The sequence below is a fragment of the Ovis aries genome, chromosome 19 (genome assembly GCF_016772045.2).
Source record: "Ovis aries strain OAR_USU_Benz2616 breed Rambouillet chromosome 19, ARS-UI_Ramb_v3.0, whole genome shotgun sequence".
NCBI lineage: Eukaryota > Metazoa > Chordata > Mammalia > Artiodactyla > Bovidae > Ovis > Ovis aries.
Window position 1 is genome coordinate 19,211,870 of NC_056072.1, and position 16,770 is coordinate 19,228,639.

Here is a 16,770-nt window from a genome sequence, read left to right on the forward strand (position 1 = left end):
TCCAGTGAGTCAACTCTTCCCATGAGGTGGCCAAAGTACTAGAGTTTCAGCTTTAGCATCATTCCTTCCAAAGAAATCCCAGGGCTGATCTCCTTGCAGTCCAAGGGACTCTCAAGAGTCTTCTCCAACACCACAGTTCAAAAGCATCAATTCTTTGGTGCTCAGCCTTCTTTATAGTCCAACTCTCACATCCATACATGACCACAGGAAAAACCAGTGGTCTAGCCTTGACTAGATGGACCTTAGTCGGCAAAGTAATATCTCTACTTTGAATATGCTATCTAGGTTGGTCATAACTTTTCTTCCAAGGAGTAAGCTTCTTTTAATTTCATGGCTGCAGTGATTTTGGACCCCTCAAAAATAAAGTCTGACACTGTTTCCACTGTTTCCACTGTTTCCCCATCTATTTCCCATGAAGTGATGGGACCGGATGCCATGATCTTTGTTTTCTGAATGTTGAGCTTTAAGCCAACTTTTCCACTCTCCTCTTTCACTTTCATCAAGAGGCTCTTTAGTTCCTCTTCACTTTCTGCCATAAGGGTGGTGTCATCTGCATATCTGAGGGTATTGATATTTCTCCCGGCAATCTTGAGTCCAGCTTGTGTTTCTTCCAGTCCAGCGTTTCTCATGATGTACTCTGCATATAAGTTAAATAAGCAGGGTGACAATATACAGCCTTGATGTACTCCTTTTCCTATTTGGAACCAGTCTGTTGTTCCATGTCCAGTTCTAACTGTTGCTTCCTGACCTGCATACAGGTTTCTCAAGAGGCAGGTCAGGTGGTCTGGTATTCCCATCTCTTTCAGAGTTTTCCACAGTTTATTGTGATCCACACAGTCAAAGGCTTTGGCATAGTCAATAAAGCAGAAGTAGATGTTTTTCTGGAACTCTTGCTTTTCCCATGATCCAGCAGATGTTGGCAATCTGATCTCTGGTTCCTCTGCCTTTTCTAAAACCAGCTTGAACATCAGGAAGTTCACGGTTCATGTATTGCTGAAGTCTGGCTTGGAGAATTTTGAGCATTATTTTACTAGCGTGTGAGATGAGTGCAATAGTGCGGTAGTTTGAGCATTCTTTAGCATTGCCTTTCTTTGGGATTGGAATGAAAACTGACCTTTTCCAGTCCTGTGGCCACTGCTGAGTTTTCCAAATTTGCTGGCATATTGAGTGCAACACTTTCACAGCATCATCTTTCAGGATTTGAAATAGCTCAACTGGAATTCCATCACCTCTACTAGCTTTGTTCATAATGATGCTTTCTAAGGCCCACTTGACTTCACATTTCAGGATGTCTTGCTCTAGATGAGTGATCACATCATCATGATTATGTGGGTTGTGAAGATCTTTTTTGTACAGTTCCGTGTATTCTTGCCACCTATTCTTAATCACTTCTGCTTCTGTTAGGTCCTTACCGTTTCTGTCCTTTATTGCGCCTGTCTTTGCATGAAATGTTCCCTTGGTATCTCTAATTTTCTTGAAGATATCTCTAGTCTTTCCCATTCTGTTGTTTCCCTCTATTTCTTTGCATTGATCGCTGCAGAAGGCTTTCTTATCTCTTCTTGCTGTTCTTTGGAACTCTGCATACAGATGCTTATATCTTTTCAGGATAGAAGACCTGAATTTGCATTTTTCCAAAAAAGATAAACGAACGGCTACCAGGTACATGAAATGATGTTCAACATCACTAATCATCAGGGAAATGAAAATTAAAACCACAATGAGATAGTATCTCACATCTGTTAGAATAGCTATTATCGAAAAGAGTAAGCAATAACCAGTGTTGACAGGAATGTGGTGAAAAAAGGAACTCCTGTGCGCTGCTTTTGGGAATATAATTGGTACAACCACTGTGGGAAATAGTATGAATGCTCCCCAAGAAATTAAAAATAGAACTACTACATGATCTAGCAATTAAATATCTGGGAATATGTTCAAAGCAAATAAAATCAGGATCTCAAAGAGATATCTGCACTCTCATGTTTACTGAGCATTACTCACAAGAGCTAAGATAAAGAAGCAACCTAAATGTCCATATAGGGATGAATGAATAAAGAAAATGTGGTATAATCAAATACATACAAACAATGGACTATTGCTCCATCATGAGAAAGAAGGAAATCCTGACATTTGCAACAACTGTTGATAGAATTTGGAAGCATTATGATAAATGAAATAAGAGAAATACGATTACTATATGATATCACTTGTATGTGGAAGCTTAAAAGGCTGAACCCAAAGAAATAGAAAGTAGAATGGTAGTTTCCAAGGGACAGGGAAGAGGTAATCAGGAGATGTCTGTCAAATGGTACAAATTTTTGGTTATTATATAAACAAATTTTAGGAATCTAAAGTACAGCAAGATGATTATAGTCAATAATACTTTATTACACCCTTGAAAGCTGCTGAGAGTGTAAGATTTGATGTTTTCACCACAAAAAGAAATGGCCGTTGTGTGAGGTCACAGATGTTGACTAGCCCTGCTGTGGCAATCATTTTGAAATATTAAATGTCGAATCATCAGGTTGTCCACCTTAAACTTGAACAGCATTAAATGTCAATTATATTTCAAGAAAGCCTGGGGAAAATAGAGTGGGATCCCAAGAGATAAATGATGTAACCCCTAAAGCAGGATGCCATCTGTGACTCTACTGTAAGCCATTCTAATTTCCACTTCTGTTTTAATTACCAGTAACTGTTGAACAAAGCACCCATAAGAACAGACTGACAATGCAATTTACATCAGTTAATCAAAAGTGTGCAGTAGAATTTGTACTAAGTGCAAAACCATATATCAGGTTTTTAGAAAAAAGCACGTGTGATCCTTTTATAGAGCTAGGTATTAAGTACTTTCTGCCAAAAAAAAAAAAAATTAGCCCAGAGGAATCTATGATTTCTGTAGCCTCTAGGATTAAGATATTAGTAATAACATATTTCTATATAATTAGAAATACACCAAAAGTTCTATAGTTCTAATTCTGACAACTTCAACAGAAGTAAGACCAAGGGAATTTATCTTCATTAAAAAATATACCAGTATGTCGCTGTGATGTTGATTTTTTAAACTTTCATATTTAAATCCAAAAGATCACCAACACTCTAGGAAAATTAAATATTTTTTTTACATGTTGACATGTTTAGTAGATACCATTTATTTTTAAGTCCTTTTAATAAATACCTTGAATTTTTCTTGAGACTTTTGTCATTATTATGATGACTTCACTTTTAATATTCACCCCTTTATGGACATTCTATGTTTTAATCTGTGTGCTAGTCTTTCAAAGGATCAGCCTAGTACTATGGCTTGTACACTGTGATGACATCCCACTAATACCAACCTAGAAAGAGCCTGCTTGATAATTCATGCTGACTCTAACCTTTTAATATATTCAATGGAATAATATCATCTAATGACTGTTGGCAATATGTTTTAAGTGCTTGCTATTTATGGGTAACAAGATATGTGAAGAATTGGGAATAGGCAAATTTGGAGCTATATGTGGTCCAGGACCTCAGTCAGTCAGTGTAGTGCCTCTTTAGAATGGCTACTATTACTGCTGAGATATTGATCATCTAGCTGTCTTCAGTTTGCCTGGGGAGCAGTAAGGCAACTGATATGGGGCTTTGTAAAATTTCCTATAATCTCCTGAAAGATTTAACAGCAGGGGTCTATTTGCCAAATAAAAAGGTAAACAGATCCCTCTGTGCAGGTCCCAAAGAAGCTATATTTACAGGCATCAAGTTGTTCAAACCACAAAATAATTTAGGAAAGACTGAACTCCAGTAAATAGGTATTTTTCAAGGAACCATTCATCAATTTAATATTTCTTGGGCTGGAGTATTCATCTATTATTCAGAATTATCCATTTGATCTGCTGAATCATTGAAAAAGCAAGAGAGTTCCAGAAAAACATCTATTTCTGTTTTATTGACTATGCCAAAGCCTTTGACTGGGTGGATCACAATAAACTGTGGAAAATTCTGAAATAGATGGCAATACCAGACCACCTGACCTGCCTCTTGAGAAACCTATATGAGATCAGGAAGCAACAGTTAGAACTGGACATGGGACAACAGACTGGTTCCAAATGGAAAAGGAGTATGTCAAGGCTGTATATTGTCACCCTGCTTATTTAACTTATATGTAGGGTACATCATGAGAAATGCTGGGCTGGAGGAAGCACAAGCTGGAATCAGGATTGCTGGGAGAAATATCAATAACCTCAGATATGCAGATGATACCACCCTTATGGCAGAAAGTGAAGAACTAAAGAGCCTCTTGATGAAAGTGAAAGAGGAGAGTGACAAAGTTGACTTAAAGTTCAACATTCAGAAAACTAAAATCATGGCATCTGGTCCCATCAGTTCAAGGCAAATAGATGGGGATACAGTGGAAATAGTAGCTGACTTTATTTTTCTGGGCTGCAAAATCACTGCAGATGATGATTGCAGCCATGAAATTAAAAGACGCTTACTCCTTGGAAGAAAATTTATGACCAACCTAGATAGCATATTCAAAAGCAGAGACATTACTTTGCCAACAAAGGTCTGTCTAGTGAAGGCTATGGTTTTTCCAGTAGTCATGTATGGATGTGAGAGTTAGACTACACAGAAAGCTGAGTGATGAAGAATTGATGCTTTTGAACTGTGGTGTTGGAGAAGACTCTTGAGAGACCCTTGGACTGCAAGGAAATCCAACCTGTCCATCCTAAAGGAGATCAGCCCTGGCTGTTCATTGGAAGGACTGATGTTGAAGCTGAAACTCCAATAATTTGGCCATCTGATGCAAAGAGCTGACTCATTTGAAAAGACCCTGATGCTGGGAGGGATTGAGGGTGGGAGGCGAATGGGACGACAGATGAGGTGGTTGGATGGCATCACCAACTCAATGGACATGGGTTTGGGTAGACTCCAAGAGTTGGTGATGAACAGGGAGGCCTGGCGTGCTGCGGTTCATGAGGTCGCAAAGAGTTGGACACGACTGAGCGAATGAACTGACATTTATCCATTTGACTAATTCCAGAATCCCCCTCCTTGCCTCTGTTTTGATAAGCATTGTTATTTTTCTACATGGGTGTGTGTACTTGCCTATTCCAATGTAGAGGAACACTCTGGGAAAGGCAACCAAAAAGACAGCATTGTTTACACTCCAACCACCCCAAGTTTCAGTTAGAGCACTGAAATGACAATGGAAATAACTTTTCCTTGCTGTGTATAGTACTGTATGTTTGTTAGTTGCTCAGCTGTGTCTGACTCTCTGTGACCCCATGGACTCTAGCTTGCCCGGCTCCTCTGTCCATGGAATTATCTGGAGTGGGTTGCCATATAGTCTTAGTGGGACTCAAAATCAAAATGTCCTACTTTCCCACAAGCAAAACACAGGTATGCCCCATAAGCACTTGGGTTTTATATAGTTTCCTCCAATTCTATAAGCTAACTAATATTCTTCCAATATTTTCTCTCTCTTGCTGACATTTATCAAAACCTATGGGATTCAAAACTGGGAGTCTCGTGCAATGAGCATTTTTGTAAAGACTGGGAAAAGAAAAGTTCACTTGAATGCTAAATGCAGTGTCACTGAACAGGGACAATAAGTCAGATGTTCTGCCTCTGAAGTTCAGTGGTATGATGATAACTATTACAGAAGCACGATTCTCTTTCCCTCTACTCAAATGACCAAAAAATCCTACTATTCAAAAGATTGTCTATATTTGAGCCTCCATTCCTATATTAAATGATGACCTATGTGCCTCTTCACTACATCTTTAACTTTGATACCAGAAGCCTATGTCCCTTTTCTCCTCAGCACATGAAACATGATAACCATACTTATGTCAATGAATAAAGGAGGGGTTCATTCTGTATTGATATCTTTTCATTTTCCTCCACGTTGCTCAGCTGCAATGAAGGTAGGTGGAAGAGATGAAGAGGACTTGCTGAGATACCCTTTTTCACTGTATTTCTACATGCAGTGAAAATATTGTTATCGTCCACATTACTCCCACATCAGCAATGATGGTCTATTGCCCAGAGGAAACCTTTCTTTTTCAATCAAGGTGGATTAGAATTCTCTGAACCAAGCGAGGCTACTTTTCACAATAAATAGGTGATGACTTTGCAAACCAAAGCAGCAAGATGCTGGCTCTTAGTTACCAAAACCGTTAGGGCTGAAAGCACAAGGTTGTAACCCCAGAGCCCAAGCATTTTCTGCAGTTCTATGTTGAGTGAAAGAGCACTCTCCATTTAGAAATCTGAGTCAAAATTCTTTCAAAGTGATTGTTTCATTTGAAACATCTAAAATGTTAAATGGTATTAAACAATTTTCTCTTGGGGTTTTTTTACATGACAACCTCTTCCTAAAATGTCACTCACTACCCCATTTAGGGCAGCCTTAGGGCAGTATTATCTGCTAACTCCTATTTACTCATAGAAAGTATTCAGGCATTCACTGTATAAGATATACCACCAGATGCTTTACCCCATTTTTCTCTTCTCATAGGTTTATTATAGCATATTAATGATAACTTTGAAAGCTAAAATTGGAAGATATTTCCAACTACAACCTTGGAGTTATACTATTATATACTATTATACTATTTTACTATACTCTTACACTCCTACAATAGTATACTCTTATACTGTCATAGAGTGTTTTTAAATTTAGTGTACATATACTGAGCTTAATCTCTGTTGGACATTATCCTAGATACAGAGTACCAAAAGTCAAACACAACATAATTCCTACCTTCAGTAAACTTATGTTCTAAAATAAATGAGTCACAGATATGCAATGTACAGGGTGGGGAAGACAGTCAATAATCTGTAGTATCTTTGTATGGTGACATGCTGTATGTAGCTAGACTTGTCATGATGATCATTTTGAAATGTACAGAAATATTGAATCAAGACATCATTTGATAGGAACTAACACAGTGTTGTAGGTCAACTACACTTCACAAACAAACTCATAGAAAAACAGGTCAAACTTCCAGTTACCAGACATAAGGGACAAAAGGAGGGGGAACTGGATGAAGGTAGTCAAACAGTACAAACTTTCAGTTATAAGACAAATAAGTATCAGAGCTGTAATATACAACCTGAGAAACACAATTAACACTGGTATATATTATATATGAGACTTGAGAAGAGATTAAATTCTAAGAGTTCTCATCACAATTAATGTTTTTCTATGTCTTCAATTCTGAATCCATATGAGATGATGGATGCTCACTAAACTTATCGTGAAAATCATTTTGTGATGTATAAAAGTCAAATCTTCATGCTAAGAAAAAATAAAAATAAACTCACATTCAAATGGGAGAGGATTAGATAGATTATATTGACATGATTAAATGACATGCAACAAATATCATGATAGTTATGCACAAAGTGTTACAGAACTCTTAGAAGCAACACTCATTTATGAAGATGGAAGCCAAATAACATAAGCAGAGTCTTTCTAGATTAAGCAGTAAAATATTGAAATTATTCTAGATAATCTCCAGAATCACTGGGGAGACCAAGGAACCAAAGTCAAAAGATGAAACAAAGGATGACTAGGCTGTTAGAATCAAAGGTAAAAATAATAATAATAATAATGTACCACAGAGCCAAGTTCGCTTGGGCCCTGGGCTGCTACTCTTGGAAATGGGAAGTAGGAGACTGAGACATGCTACCACTGCCATTTCATGCTAGATACCACATCTGCCCCTGGATCCTGGATACTACTGCTGCTGCTGTCAATAAAATGGAATTCCACTGTCCCTCCTTTGTGTCTCTAGCTCTTGATCTACCTATGGGGAGTATGCCTGAGGATGTCTGATTCGCTAAACTGGGTGACATGGCTGTGTCCTAACTTCAAGGGAGGCTGGAACATGAATTGCTGGCCTTTTGGCTCTACCATGATATGCACCCTCATTGTCTCACCATGACTTGGCAATCGGTCGATTCCGTGACTTTATTCATGCAGAGGGACTTTACAGTGCTGTGCTATTACAAAAAGACACATGTGCACATTGTGATCCAAAACAGGACCATGAAGGGAGGCTAAGTCAGGGCCAACTTTTTTCAAGGTGTTATGTTTTGGGAAAAGAGTTAGCTCATAGTTGGGCAAAAAGCAAAGGATTAGCAAAGGCACAGAATAATACCCAAAGAAGGCTAACTGAGGTAGGACAAGAATGTATATATGGGGGCTTGAGGTAGGAATCAAAGACGACAGGCATAGTATGGAGTAAGACTAGTGACTACATCAGGTACCAGGTCAGAAATAACCCATACTCCAGGCTAGCCATCTTTTGCTTAATCCTATGGAGTAAAGGTCTGAATTTGGCAATAAGGAGTTCATGATCAGAGCCACAGTCAGCACTCAGTCCGGTTTTTGTTGACTGTATAGAGCTTCTCCATCTTTGGCTGCAAAGAATATAATTAATCTGATTTCAGTGTTGACCATCTGGTGATGTCCATGTGTAGAGTCTTCTCTTGTGTTGTTGGAAGAGGGTGTTTGCTATCACCAGTGCGTTCTCTTGGCAAAACTCTATTAGCCTTGCCCAGCTTCATTCCATACTCCAAGGCCAAATTTGCTTGTTACTGCAGGTGTTTCTTGACTTCCTACTTTTGCATTCCAGTCCCCTATAATGAAAAGGACATCTTTTTGGGGTGTTAGTTATAAGAGGTCTTGTAGGTCTTCATAAAACCATTCAACTTCACCTTCTTCAGCATTACTGTTTGGGGCACAGGCTTGGATTACTGTAATATTGAATGGTTTGCCTTGGAAACGAACAGAGATCATTCTGTCGTTTTTGAGATTACATCCAAGTACTGCATTTTGGACTCTTTTGTTGACCGTGATGGCTACTCCATTTCTTCTAAGGGATTCCTGCCTGCAGTAGTAGATATAATGGTCATCTAACTTAAATTCACCCATTCCAGTCCATTTTAGTTCGCTGACTCCTAGAATATTGACGTTCACTCTTGCCATCTCTTGTTTGACCACTTCCAATTCGCCTTGATTCATGCCTATATTCCAGGTTCCTATGCAATATTGCTCTTTACAGCACTGGACCTTGCTTCTATTACCAGTCACATCCACAACTGATTGTTTTTGCTTTGGCTCCATCTCTTGATTCTTTCTGAATTCTTTAGGGAAAACCACTAGACTATTCAGGTATGACCTAAATCAAAGCCCTTACAATTATACATTGGAAGTGAGAAATAGATTTAAGGGACTAGATCTGATAGACATAGTGCCTGATGAACTATGGACTGAGGTTCATGGCACTGTATAGGAAACAGGAATCAAGACCATCCCCATGGAAAAGAAATGCAAAAAATCAAAATGGCTGTCCAAGGAGGGCTTACAAATTGCTGTGAAAAGAAGAGAAGCAAAAAGCAAAAGAGCAAAGGAAAGATGTAAGTATCTGAATGCAGAGATCCAAAGAATAGCAAGGAGAGATAAGAAAGCCTTCTTCAGCGATCAATGCAAAGAAATGGAGGAAAACAACAGAATGGGAAAGACTAGAGATCTCTTCAAGAAAATTAGAGATACCAAGGGAACATTTCATGCCAAGATGGGCTCGATAAAGGACAGAAATGGGATGGACCTAACAGAAGCAGAAGATATTAAGAGGTGGCAAGAATATACAGAAGAACTGTACAAAAAAGATCTTCATGACCCAGATAATCATGATGGTGTGACCACTCATCTAGAGCCAGACATCCTGGAATGTGAAGTCAAGTGGGCCTTAGAAAGCATCACTACGAGCAAAGCTAGTGGAGGTGATGGAATTCCAGTTGAGCTATTTCAAATCCTGAAAGATGATGCTGTGAAAGTGTTGCACTCAATATGCCAGCAAATTTGGAAAACTCAGCAGTGGCCACAGGACTGGAAAAGGTCAGTCTTCATTCCAATCCCAAAGAAAGGCAACGTCAAAAAATGCTCAAACTACCAAACAATTGCACTCATCTCACATGCTAGTAAAGTAATGCTCAAAATTCTCCAAACTAGCCTTTAGCAATACCGTGAACTGTGAACTTCCTGATGTTCAAGCTGGTTTTAGAAAAGGCAGAGGAACCAGAGATCAAATTGCCAACTTCTGCTGGATCATTGAAAAAGCAAGAGAGTTCCAGGAAAACATCTACTTCTGCTTTATTGACTATGCCAAAGCCTTTGACTGTGTGGATCACAATAAACTGTGGAAAATTCTGAAAGAGATGGGAATACCAGACCACCTGACCTGCCTCTTGAGAAACCTGTATGCAGGTCAGGAAGCAACAGTTAGAACTGGACATGGAACAACAGACTGGTTCCAAATAGGAAAAGGAGTGTGTCAAGGCTGTATATTGTCACCATACTTATTTAACTTATATGCAAGGTACATCATGAGAAACACTGGGCTGTGAGAAGCACAAGCTGGAATCAAGACTGCCGGGAGAAATATCAATAACCTCACTGGAGAAGGAAATGGCAACCCACTCCAGTGTTCTTGCCTGGAGAATCTCAGGGACGGGGGGCCTGGTGGGCTGCCATTTATGGGGTCGCACAGAGTCAGACACAACTGAAGTGACTTAGCAGCAGATATGCAGATGACACCACCCTTATGGCAAAAAAGTGAAGAGGAGCTAAAAAGCCTCTAGATGAAAGTGAAAGAAAAGAGTGAAAAGGTTGGCTTAAAGCTCAACATTCAGAAAACTAAGATCATGGCATCTTGTTCCATCACTTCATGGGAAGTCAATGGGGAATCAATGGAAGCAGTATCAGACTTTATTTTTTTGGGCTCCAAAATCACTGCAGATAGTGACTGCAGCCATGAAATTAAAAGATGCTTATTCCTTGGAAGGAAAGTTATGATCAACCTAGATAGCATATTGAAAAGCAGAGACATTACTTTGCCAACAAAGGTCTGTCTAGTCAAGGCTATGGTTTTTCCAGTGGTCATGTGTGGATGTGAGAGTTGGACTATGAAGAAAGCTGAGCACCGAATAATTGATGCTTTTAAACTGTGGTGTTGGAAAAGACTCTTGAGAGTCCCTTGGACCCAAGGAGATCCAACCAGTCCATCCTAAAGCAGATCAGTCCTGGGTGTTCATTGAAAGGACTGATGCTAAAGCTGAAACTCCAATACTTTGGCTATCTCATGCGAACAGTCGACTCATTGGAAAAGACTCTGATGCTGGGAGGGATTGGGGGCAGGAGAAAAAGGGGACGACAGAGGATGAGATGGCTGGATGGCATCACTGACTCGATGGACATGTTTCAGTGAACTCCGGGAGTTGGTGATGGACAGGGAGGCCTGGCGTGCTGCAATTCATGCGGTCACAAAGAGTCGGACATGACTGAGAAACCAAACTGAACTGATGGAGTAAGGGAAGCCCGGGACAGATAACATAATTTTTGTTTTTGTTTTTTGAAAAGATGATCATCTTAGTTAAACAGATGCTATATTGGAAGAGCTGACCTGGAGGCATGGATAACTGAAGCTATGAACCATTAAGAATAAAGTGGGGCTCAGAACTAAAGTAACTGTAATGATACTTAGGGATAAGATGGGCTAACAGATAGGGTGTGGGTTAAAATCTGAAGTACTGCGTTAACCACTGAAGGTCCAGAAATTAAAATAATAAAGATTCTTCTTGAGGAACTTAGTTTAATTTTAATCACAACTGAAAATACATGATATCATGAGAGTGCTTATGATTTTGTGTTTTGAAATTAAGTCCTATTCAACACCTATAATTTAAAATGGGATCACTGCACAGTTCATTAAGGAAACACTCCAAGCAGATATTAAAATGTCTCAGAGTTTTCTATATTCACCATGATATAGACAGAGGCAAAACAAAATTGGAAAATCCTGAAAGTTAGCATAGAAATATAGATGGGAATATTGTGAATTATAGCCCTGTTGCATCGTACTGCTGTAACTTTTGTGTGGGGATGGTAACAGGGAAGAATGGAAGAGATTCAGGGTGGGGGTAACTGTGACAAATCTAAGTAAACAGATCTAAGATATAATTTATGTGACTCACAAATCAAATGTTTATATATTCTCAAAATTATATATCATAAGGTTTCCCTCTACATGCCATTTTACCCTCAATAAAGGCAAATGGAAATAACTGTTCGTCCTTTCCTCTTTCCTTAGCAAATACTTCCTGAATGATTTCTATATGCCAAAAATTAGGCTAGATGATGGAGAACGCAGTGGCACCCCACCCCAGTACTCTTGCCTGAAAAATCCATAGACGGAGGAGCCTGGTGGGCTGCAGTCCATGGGGTCGCTAAGAGTCCGACACGACTGAGCGACTTCACTTTCACTTTTCACTTTCATAAATTGGAGAAGGAAATGGCAACCCACTCCAGTGTTCTTGCCTGGAGAATCCCAGGGACGGGGGAACCTGGTAGGCTGCCGTCTATGGGGTTGCAGAGAGTTGGACACGACTGAAACGACTTAGCAGCAGCAGCAGCAGCAGCAGGCTAGATGATAGGGATCCGAGGCAAAGCACTTGACCTCATAGAGGTTATAGTCAGGTGGGGAGGATCAACAACACAGCCAATGAAAGAAAGCATTGCATCTGTGAGGGAGGGAAGAGCAAAGGATCCTCTAATGAGAATGAAACCATACAATGAACAAACCCAACTTGTTCCTGAAGTAAAAAAAAAAAGAAAAAAAAAAAAAACTGAAGGCTGAATAATAGTTACTAATAGGCAGCTAAATCTTCATCTAGCTATTCTAGGTAAAACTATTCTAGGTCAAGAGAAAGTACTAAATTAAAAAGTCTAGAGTTTACCTAATAATTATAAGACCAGCTAAAATAAGTAATTAAGTGATTAGCATGAAATACCAAAGGATAGTTCAAATATTCTTTCTGGTTTTGAGAAGTTGATATGTCTCATGACACCATGGCAGTAATGAAGTATGACTATTTGTGTCATGCTATGAAGCAGTGGTCATGAGATTCCCCTGAAAATTGTGACAAACTAGAGTAGTTATACGTGATGTCCTTACTCTCATAATCCTTGACCCAAATTTGGTTCAAAAGCTCTGGACTATATTAGTGCCTTACACGATCATAAGCACTGCTTTGACCCTCACTTAGAAAAGAAGTCTTTACGTCTAATTTATATTACTTATTTTATTATGCTGACCTGAATTTCAAAAGCACACTGGGAGTGAACAGGCTCTCATTCTGTGTGATATTAAGCAATAAATTGCTTTTGTTGATACTGCATGTGCAGCCATTCAAATAAACAGGGCAATTTATGCAAATATAACTGTTTTACAAAAATCTCATCATCTGAGAAAATCATGTTACAGTCCTCTCTGAAAGTTCAACAAGGAGCAGCATTCATGCATATTTAAATATCCCATGACTATACATGAGAGGACAATTATTAAGGTCTTCCCTGGCAGCTTCAGTCGTGTCCGACTCTTTGCGACCCCATGAATTGCAGCACGCCAGGCCTCCCTGTCCATCACCAACTCCCAGAGTTCACTGAAACTCATGTCCATCGAGTCCGTGATGCCATCCAGCCATCTCATCCTCTGTCATCCCCTTTTCCTCCTTCCCCCAATCCCTCCCAGCATCAGAGTCTTTTCCAATGAGTCAATTCTTCACATGAGGTGGCCAAAGTACTGGAGTTTCACCTTTAGCATCATTCCTTCCAAAGAACACCCAGGGTTGATCTCCTTTAGAATGGACTGGTTGGATCTCCTTGCAGTGCAAGGGACTCTCAAGAGTCTTCTCTGGCAGCTTAGAGAAGCTGTATATAAACTTCATGTCCCAGACAAATTAGATGGCCCCTTATTGAAGGACAGCTTTCTTTTCTGACATCATTGTCTTGAATTGTTCTATCAGCCTAACAAAGGAGCACACACCCGATGTTCTACGCCTACATGCATGGTGAAGATCCTTTAGGATCCAGTTTCATAAGTAGCCTTTGCTTAAAGACTTAAGCCTAAAGTTTGGAACTGAAACACTTTAAAAGCGTGCAACTTTTACAGACATTTATAAAGAAGAACCACAATATTCAAACTGTTTTAAAGAATGGAAGTAACTCCTGGGAACCTTTCAGCAGATCACAGAAACATTATCCTTGAGCTTATGCTTGCTCTCTTCACTTACCCTCACATACACATAAATACACATACCTACCACATGAATAGGTCAACCCGAATAGCTCACTTCCTTTTCTTGGCATGCTTCTTATACAATGAAAGCATGTTAGTAAGAATAGCAACTCAGCTGTATTTTATACACACACATACATACATAACCTTTGAGTTATGACTAAAGGCAAGTATTATCACCCCAGTTATTTTCTTTCCAAACTCAAGCAATAACTTCAATAACTTCACTGATTTATAAGAAACTAGTGCAGAACACTAATAATTAAGAATCATTGGGTGTTGTATCTCCCAAACAGGATTTAATTTATCTTAGTCTTATTAATCTCATTCTCTACAAAAGGAATCTGAGATTTGGAAAGTTCAATTACGTGTCAAACATTACACAGAATACAAGTGATGGAAACCAGTATCCAAACCCATGTCTTTACGATATCTTTGCATCAGTTTATCATTAGAGGTAGCATGCCGCACTACCTCTCCTTACATGCACCTTGACTTGTGTCTCTCTAGAGGATCAAGTTCTAGAACTAGTACAGAAAGAAAGTAAACACTGAAAATTACCCTAGAAAGTTACCTAAAATTCCCTAAGAATGTACACTTTCCTGAAATTTCAATAGGGCAAATTTTTATAATCCTTTTTCTTTTACTCTGAATTAGAATATATTGTTGTTCCTCTGAATGTCAGGGAAGGTAGCTGGAGTCTTCTTATAAGTCGCGGAAAATGAATATTTACCTCTATACACTGGAATCACCACTGCTCACAAATATGAGCAGCCCGAAGTGACATCCACATAAGAAATGATGGAATCATGCTTCCCATCTCAAGTTTTTTCCTAAGAAACACACGTACTGAATGAGCAGACTTATCACACACCACTTCAATTATAAGTTTCCCTCCTCTTATTTCCTCCTTTCTTGGGGAGAGAGGAGGGAGTTGAATGCTGGGGCTCTGTTAAGCACACAAATGAATTTACTTAAATTCATTGTACATATGGTATGGTTCAAATGAAATTTAATATAAATGCATGTCAACTATCATAATGAAGAAGAACTTCTTGCAAGACATTGCCTGCACTCACAGTGTTTTCTGGCATTTCTGCAGCTGGCTTTTTAGTTACCCTCATAACCAAATTCAAAGGCTTTCAGATTGAAGGGTTTTATCCCAAATGGCTGCCAATAATTTTATTTTGAGCTGGGTCATTTCAATGTATGATTAGCTAAAATTATAAGATGGGGAGTTCAGGTCATATTACAAGGTCATTTCCTTTTTGAAGAGTCATATACAGCACACTTTGTATATGTAAAGTTTTCACCAAGTGACAGCAGGTATAAACAACCATTGGAAACTCAGCACTGACCTGTCTATATATAGTCTATATAAAAGTCTAATATAGACTTTTATAAAGGCCAACATTTTTCTTGATCCTGTCCTTTACTAAACAATCAACATGATTTTGGCCTTTTGAACACTGCACATTTTGTAACAAAGTAGGTAGTACCCTTTGCTTTGTCCAGTACAAAGTTCAGTATTAAATTTGAGATTCACCTGTGGAAATTCTGTAGAACAAGATGGTATCTGAACTTTATTTCTGAGCTTTATCTTACTATTTTACCCATATTTTCTCTTCATTTTATTCTACCTATTGGTTATTACACCCATATTTTAGACATGTCTTTAAGTCAGCCTCTAACATTATTTTCATTTAAGCAGAAGTCAAAGAAACAAAGAAAGAAGTAAATGCATAGTTATCAAAAGTGATTAGGCTGTTCTCTAAAGATTCATGAATTCAGCTGTTAATGGGTCTTATAAATCACAGCATGGAAGACACAAGTCCAGAGTTAAGACTTATCTCTTAATCAGAAAGTTTCTCACTGAATCACTCCACAAATGTTTCCCTTAGAAACAGCGTAGCTGGACGTACAGCAGTGACTCAGAAAGACACATTCTCGTTTAGAGTCTATGGGGCAGGATAGAAAATGACAGCAACAACAAATTATGCTACCCAGCGATAACTAGCGTGGGAGAGGTCACTAGAAACACAAGACCAAGCTGACAGAATCCAGAAGGTTCTGTATGCATGTGTGTATGAACCTAGAAATGGCATTAGGGATGAATCCTGTAAATCATTAGGAGCTATGCAGTCAAAGTTGCTAAGAGTGACAGGATTTCAGCCAGAAGGAAGAGCGTAAGAATAACCCAGCCCTCCAGTGACATTTTCAAACGAGACATCATGATAGGGCTCTGAGTAAGAAGCACAAGATTCATGAAGCAGTCATGGCTCCCTTCTTTCAGCAGCCATGTACAGACACACCACCCGTATGCTGGAGTATCATGTGTCTGAGGACATCTATAGACTGAAAGTCAAATGCTCCAAGCCATGTCTTCAGGATTTATGGCATCCAGCCTCATGAGAAGAACCTCTGTTTCTATTGCTCTCTTTGTTTGTTGGTCTAACAGTTAGTTAACTATTCTGATCAATGACACTTTGGATAATATCCTTACCACCAAAACCAAGGACCAGACTTTAGCCTAAAAACTTTTTAGGAATATCGAAGCATGAAATTTTTCAAAAAAAAATCTATATGTACTAGATTCAACATTTCCATACGGGGAACCCAGCATATGCATTGTCACAATTCTTAAGTT

General features: G+C 39.0%; 1 protein-coding gene across 3 annotated transcripts in view; it reads right to left on the minus strand.

Annotated features, from left to right (window-relative positions):
* The window catches only part of GRM7 (glutamate metabotropic receptor 7), a 942,724-nt gene that overhangs the window by 639,275 nt on the left and 286,679 nt on the right, over positions 1–16,770 (minus strand). The window lies entirely within an intron of this gene.